The 7,994-nt window shown below is 37.8% G+C and overlaps 1 pseudogene; it reads left to right on the top strand.

Annotated features, from left to right (window-relative positions):
- The first annotated feature begins 966 nt into the window (after positions 1-966).
- LOC127692714 (peptidyl-prolyl cis-trans isomerase A-like) lies at positions 967-1,453 on the top strand (annotated as a pseudogene).
- The last annotated feature ends 6,541 nt before the right edge of the window (positions 1,454-7,994 follow it).

Genomic DNA, 7,994 nt, shown 5'->3' with positions numbered 1-7,994 from the left:
ATGGCTAAGATTAAAAACTCAGGAGACAGCAGGTGTTGGTGAGGATGTGGAGAAAGAGGAACACTCCTCCACTGCTAGTGGGGTTGCAATTTGGTACAACCACTTTGGAAATCAGTCTGGCGGTTCCTCAGAACACTGGGCACATCACTTCAGAAAGATCCTGCTATACCACTCCTGGGCATATACCCAGAGGATTCCCCAGCATTTAATAAGGATGTATGCTGAACTATGTTCATAGCAGCCCTATTTATAATAGCCAGAAACTGGAAAGAACCCAGGTATCCCTCAACAGAAGAATGGATGCAAAAAAATGTGGTATATCTACACAATGGAGTACTATTCAGCCATTAGAAACAATGAATTCATGAAATTCTTAGGCAAATGGATGGAGCTAGAGAACATCATACTAAGTAAGGTAACCCAGTCTCAAAAGATCAATCATGGTATGCACTCACTAATAAGTGGATATTAGCCTAGAAAACTGGAATACCCAAAACATATTCCACACATCAAATGAGGTATAAGAAGAATGGAGGAGTTGCCCCTTGTTCCTAAAAGACTCAGTGTAGCAGTATAAGGCAAAACCAGAGCAGGGAAGTGGGAAGGGGTGGGTGGGAGGACAAGGGGAGGGAAGGGGGCTTATGTGACTTCTGGGGAGTGGGGGGCCAGAATAGGGGAAATCATTTGAAATGCAAATAAAGAAATATATAGAATAAAATAAAGAATTCTCAGTTTAAATCTGTACCCCCTATTCAAACTGGCTTATTTAGCTTTTTGGTGGTCCACTTATATTTAAGTTTTGTTCATGGACAGATATGGATCTGTTTGCATTCTTCTACTTACTGACACCCAGTTACACCATCACAATTTGTTGAAGATTTTTCCCCATTGTATAGTTTTAGTTTCTTTGTCAAAAATCAAGTGTCCAGCAGACACCACTGTCTCCTTTTGTTGCTTGCTGCAGTCATGGTCAACCCTACTGTGTTCTTCAACATCATAGCCGATGACAAGTTCTTGGGCCACGTCTCCTTTGAGCTGTTTGCAGACAAAGTTCCAAAGACAGCAGAAAACTTTCGTGCTCTGAGTACTGGAGACAAAGGATTTGGCTATAAAGTTTCCTCCTTTCACAGAATTTTCCCAGGATTCATGTGCCAGGGTGGTGATGTCATACACCATAATGGCACAGGTGGCAGGTTCTTCTACCAAGAGAAATTGGAGGATCAGAACTTCATCCTGAAGCATACAAGTCTTGGCATCTTGTCCATGGCAAAGGCTGGACAAAACACAAATGGTTTTATCTGCACTAGCAAGACTGAATGGCTCAATGACAAACATGTGGTCTGTGGGAAGGTGTAAGAAAGCATGAACATTGTGGAAGCCAAGGAGTGTTTTTAGGTCCACAAATATCAAAACTAGCAAAAAGATCACCATTTCTGACAATGGAGAACTCTAATTTCTTTTGTTTTCAGGCATACCATTCCTTCTGTAGCTCAGGAGAGCGCCCCTACCCCATCTGCTAGCAATACCCTATAATTTCTGCTCCCGCTGAAATTCTTTGGGTTCCATATTTTCCTCATTCTCCTTCAAGTCTAGCTGGATTGCAAAGTTTATGATTATGAATAAAAACTAAATAAGAAAAAATAACCAGGTATCCATAACTGTGTGGATTTACTTATGGTTCTCTATGAGTCTATCTTTATGATAGTACCATGCAGTTTTATTACTATTGCTCTGTAGTACAACTTGAAATAAGAGGCACTGATACCTTCAGAAGTTCTCTTATTGTACATGATTGTTTTAACTAATTGTTTTTTGCTTTCCATATGAAGTATTGTTTTTTCAAAGTCTGTAAAAAATGCATTGGAATTTAATGGGAATTGTCTTATGTAAAATGTGTGCAACTGAGTTTTCATGTGTCACTCCTAAGGCAGGAGTCTGGAATGTTTCTGACTATATTGCCTGCCTTTGGATCCTTTTCCCGTAACATAGCGGCCTTCTCTAGCCTCAGTAGAAGAGGTTGTGCCTAGTCTTACTTGATTTGCCAAGGCTGGTTGATATCCAATGGAGGCCTTCCCTTTTCTGAGGAGAAGGGGAGGAAGTGGAGGTGGGGAAAGAAGGTAAGAATGATGGACTGGGAAGAGAGGAGGGCAAGGAAGCTTTAGTTGGCATGTAAAGTAAATAACTTAATTGACTGAGAGAGAGAGAGAGAGAGAGAGAGAGAGAGAGAGAGAGAGAGAGAAGGAGGGAAGGAGGGAGGGAGGGAGAGAGGAGGAGACTATAGCAGGCAAAGCATGGTGAACATGCTTGGTAGGGCTTGCCCTTCTCTCCCATTAGATTAAGATCCTGAAGCTAGCTCCCAAGCTTCATTCCCTTCTCTAACTAATTCCTTTTCCTGAGGCTGACTACAAAGGTCCAGCTCCGGAAATATTGAAGTACAGCAATCAAAAATGCCCTTTAGCTTTAATTAACATGCCCAATCAAAATTAAACACCTCATCCTAACACAGAGTTTCCACTTTACCATTATAAAGCACCGCTTGCCTATGGGCCTGTTTGTCTCCTCTCCACCCAGAGACAGTCCTTTACCATCATCCCTACACCTGCCCCCCACACACGCAAATGTAATTTCCCACCTATCCCTTGCCCCTTCTCTCCTTGGTTCTCCTTTGTTCTCTTCCTCTACCTCCTGTCTTTGTCCCTTATCCCTTATTCTGGGGCAAATACATCTTTGTGCTGAAAACTTGGTCTTGAGGTGTCTTGAGCTGACGTCGTGGTCCCTACAATTAGTAAAAAGAAGACAACCATGAGATCTTCTGCTAGTTAGCTCTCTTGAGAGAATAAAATACATGTGTGTTGCCTATAAATGACTTTTTATAGAGCAGGTTCCAGAAAGGACTTGTATCTAAAGTTTATATTTTCTAAAAGCCTCTCTAAACTCTGTCAGAAACATACCAATATTGTTGATGACAGATAAGAGATTTAAATCAATACTTTACTAGAGAAGTTACATAGATAAAAAATAAGTACAACATGCCCAGCATGGCTGGTCTTTAGAGGAATGCTAATGGAAGATATGGAATGTCACTGCTGTTGTGGTTTCGGCACAAATGTTGTGATTTCTGCACCAATGTTGTGATCATAAAAAGAGCAAGAGGTTGTAGGGAATGTGGTATACTGTGGTGTTGGGGAAGGGAGTGTCCCAGCAGGCCAATGCCCAGGCATCCCTTCCCCCAAGAGACCAGACACACACAAAGTATAGAATAGTTTATTCAGGGCAGAGGATGGGAGTTAATGGGATAGTGGGGGCAGAGAAAGGCAGAGAGAGGGAGAGAGTAAAGAAGTAGAGACTGGCTATGACCATGTAGAGAGAGGGGGAGGGAAGGGGAGCCCAAGAGGGGTAAGAGGGGAGCAAGAGAAAGAGAGAGCAAGAGAGAGGGGAGGGGCTGAGAAGCCCTTTTTATAGTGAGCCAGGCCTACCTGACTGTTGCCAGGTAATGGGAGGGAGGGGTATACCTTGCTGTTGCCAGGTAATTGTGCGGTGGAGCTTAGACAGAACCATAACAACTGCAAACACAGAAGTAATAAAACTAAAACAAAATGACACAAAGTACTCTCAAGGACAGAAAGCCCTAGAGACATTCATGCTTTATGGGGTTCTGTGGATATAAAGTGACCCAGAAGCATTTGAAAACAATTTGTCAATTTTCATTCAAAATTATACATGTACCTATTACATGATCTAAAAATCTCCTTTATTCATATAAAAAATAAAAGATTCTTCATATAAACACAAACAAAGTAGTGCTGGAGGCAGCTTTGCTTTCTATATAGAAATGTGTAGTTATTTGGCAACTAGTGGGTCACTGTTCTTCAGCAACTAAATGGAAAAGCTATGATATTATGGTACATGCAACCTCATGGATGAGTCTCAATGCCACATAATAAGCAAAAGAAACTGTCTTCAGATGCTACAAAGCATTTCATTCCATGACTATGACATCCTAGAAAAAGAGAAAATGTGTAGAAACTAAAAACGGTGTTCACTGGAGGTTCAAAGCCAAAGAAATATTTGACTACAAAATGACAAGAAGAAAGCCAGATTTAGTGCTGGTCTTTAATCCCAGCACTTGAGAGGCAGAGGCACCGGCAATAGGATCTCTATGAGTTACAGGCCAGCCTACTGTTCAAAGCAAGTTCCAAGACATCAAGTGATGAGTTGTTCTATTTTAAAACCCTGTCTCATAAGCCAAAGGAGAAAATAAATAAAAAGGTGGGAGGAGATTGGTGTTCATGTGAGTCTATGGAGGAGCTGAGACTCACATACTCTTAGTAAAACAGTTCTGGCATGTTAGCATTTTTTAAACAAGATGTAAAATTTTGGTCTAGGAGGGAATCCAGGGTACTGAAAACAATCCAAATTCCAGGCCAGTTATCAGCTTCTATTATCTCAGGTCATTGGGGACAGTTAGCTCTCGTGTCTCTCTTACAAGTCTAGAGATCTGAAATAATTTCATTACCAAAGATCTTCTTTTTCTGTTTTGTTTGCTACTTTCTAGACTGTTTCCTCTGCATTCATTAGCTTTCAAGATGAAGCACATGCTTCAACAGCCTATGAAAACAGCCAAAGTGGATGTTATTGATACAGAAGAGGAGTTATTTACTGAATTCCCAACAGATTCCTGGTTCTAACTGTGTACTATAAACACTTTAACATAGTTTATCTCTACAAACATCTGAAAACCTGAATGAGTTCTCATAGCTATTTTACCTCTACAAATACCTGAAAACCTGAATGAGCTCTCATAGCTATTAAGTTAACACCCTGCACTGTATGGGGGGTTATCCTCACTAAACTCTCTTAATGCAAATTGAAGTTACTTGAGTTTTATTTCCATGAAGAATGTCCATCTCTGTAGCTACAGCCTGAAGAGTACTCCAAATATAGGCTTATAGACATGTTTCATGCAACATAACAATTGTATCTAAAGTATTTTCATTTAAACAAATGAAAACAAGTGAAATGTCCAATACGATATTTCTCATGTTGTGTCTGAACTGGTATGTTCCTGCATCCTACTTAAGGACTAGAAGATGATTTGAGATGTTAGCAAGCACACAAAATCTTTCTGACTTTATGAATGAGATGACCAAAATGGTCTGTTTATCATCTAGTATGTCTGTAAACAGAAGGTTAAATCTGGTTTAAGTCAGTTGATAAAGCATACATGGCTTAAAAGGATTTTTTTTCTTATCAGTAGCAGTATAAGGACATTTTTAGAGAAGTATATTGACAGACCTAGCCCAGGGCAAACCTTGTGTTCTAATCAGTGAGTACCAGTAGTTCTAACCTTTGTAGATATGTTTATGTGAATAGGCAGCTAGCAAAAAGATGATTAATTCATAGATACCACCAATACTTAAATACCAAACCCAGCATGGACTAAAGCCTTTACCTGTGGGTCTTCCCAAGACCCTCTCAGTGAGGGAAGACATGATGAGATAAGCTTACCAAGCTACAAGCACACATCTTGTAATGACAGTTAAGTCCAATCAGCATACTTAAACATTTCATTATAAAAGAAGCTTAGTAAACCCAAGTAGTATAAAAAACAGTTGGCCTGATAAATCTGTTAAATGAAAAGTGTTATTTCCTGCAGTGTGGTGCTATCAGCAGGATGATTCTTGTGTGTGTGTGTGTGTGTGTGTGTGTCTGTGTGTGTGTGTGCCTTAGATAAGTTCTGGTCTTCCACAAGAGGGAAACATATTTACAAGCATTAATATATCCCATATTTCTCCTAGAAATATATCTCATTTTTTATTATTATAGGTAGTTTTCTTCCTTGATTAAAATAGTAACTAACGTGTACCAAGTAAGGAACAATCATATTTACAGCTAACTTTACTAATTGTGGGATAAACAAAAATAGAAAAGTCATTTTCATAGATGAATCTCATTAGTACTGTATCTGTAATATTTTGGTGTAATATACTAGTATATATAAACTTCCCTGGTGTGCCAGAAGGATACCAAACTTGTGTTAATTAAATTTCATGATATTACTGTGGCCTTGACAAATTCAATGCAGAGTTGCCTACCAAAAGATTTTTACTTAAAATTAAAATGATAAGAAAAATATAGAAGTTTAATGTTTAAAATAATAGTAGTTAGGTATGGTGATGCACAGCTGTAATCCTTGCACTCCAGAGGAAGGGACATAATTAGTGACAAGCCTGAGCTAAAAAATATTGTTTAAGATAAGATACAAACAGGAATTGATCTATCTCTTTTATATTAAAATTGGAGTACAACTAAGTTCATCTTATTACTAAGAAAGAAAATATTGAATATTTTAAACTTTCAATTGGAGACAAATACACAATAAATAATTTCTAAAGTAATTATGATGAAAATTGGTCTCAGGCTAGCAAAACAACACAGCAAATAAAATCATGTGCTGCCAAGACTGATGATGGGAGTCCAGTTCTTTGGGCCCACATGGTGGGAGGGGAGAACTGACTCTTGAAAACCATCCTCTGACTTCCACACACATACTATGGCATATGTGACAACAAATACTCCCCCCAACCTCTTCTCTCTCTCTCTCTCTCTCTCTCTCTCTCTCTCTCTCTCTCTCTCTCACACACACACACACACACACACACACACACATATACACACACACATACACGCACACATACACACACACATACACACACATACACACACACACACACACACACTTTTAATGTAATTTTTTAAAAAAAAAAGAAAGAATAAATAGGTCAGGAAAACCAGTAATCAATATGGAAGTCAAAATATCAGGAACCGAGTCTGAATTGTTGAAAACCACTTGTCAAAGAAAGCTCCCAAGGTCAAAACAAAGCAGCCATATTATGTGACCTAGTAATTAATTATAAAAGTAACTGAGATTATACTACTCACACCCAAACGTTAAGGGTGTGGATAAAACAAGAAAGAAATGGAAGCAAGCAAAAGACCAGATTAAGTAGAGAACTGGCACACTTACTACTTAATGGGACGAAGATGGGTCTCAAGACTGAGAACTTTCTCTACCTGTCTTTTCTATGCAGATCATACAGGCAATCACAAGAAGCTAGAATCCCTTGAATAAATCAAGGCATTAATTTAATTTCAATCACATTTTAAAACTATTAGTTACCTATAAGCTAGTTGTATGACACTGCTATACTAATTAATATTTAACACTGCCTAACTAATTTTGAAAATAAAATTTTCTTAGAAGTGTTATTTTAAATACAGACATGTTCATTAAACAAAACTTAAAATTTTCAGATTGAGTATATAAAATTAAAAATAACAAATGAAAATTATGCTCATACTCCTCAATTTTCCAATGTGATTTTTTTCAACGTGATTTGTCTTAATTCCACATTTTAGTATATTTCTGAAGAACTTATCTGTATAATCTTATTACTTTATAATTGTTTTCATGTAGTTGTCTTCATTTATCTTCAATGTTTTGATATTACTGACATCTACAATAAACATGTCTCCAAAATCCATGTTTTAAGAAATCTCTCTATTGGCACTGAAAGTCTTGGGAAAGTCATTATAATTCCTGTCTAATAGGGCATATCATCAGTGACAATCCCTTTACTGAAATGTGTGAATACTTCAGCACAAATATTTTCACAGGTACAGTCTTTAAAGCTTGAGAAGTACTTTTCAAACCACTTTCCTTAAAAAATATTTTATAAGACAAACCTAATCAAACAAGTCATTTCCTTTTATGATTTTTTTATGCTTTGCCAAAGTTGAAGGCTGTTAAATCATAGCTCTCAGTTTTATTCTGTTCTAGCACAGGATATAAATTTATTTAATTAAAAATAGAAACACTGTCAAAAGATCCTTCTCACAAGTCAAGGAATTTCAATATGCAGTTACAGAAATTTAAATTTAAATCATACACTCCATTTGAGATTACAAATCAATGTGTTACATGCTGTCACTGG

The sequence above is a fragment of the Apodemus sylvaticus genome, chromosome 9, assembly GCF_947179515.1.
Source record: "Apodemus sylvaticus chromosome 9, mApoSyl1.1, whole genome shotgun sequence".
NCBI classification, from domain to species: Eukaryota; Metazoa; Chordata; class Mammalia; order Rodentia; family Muridae; genus Apodemus; species Apodemus sylvaticus.
Note: the sequence above shows the minus strand (reverse complement) of the source record. Positions and strands in the feature narration are given on the sequence as shown.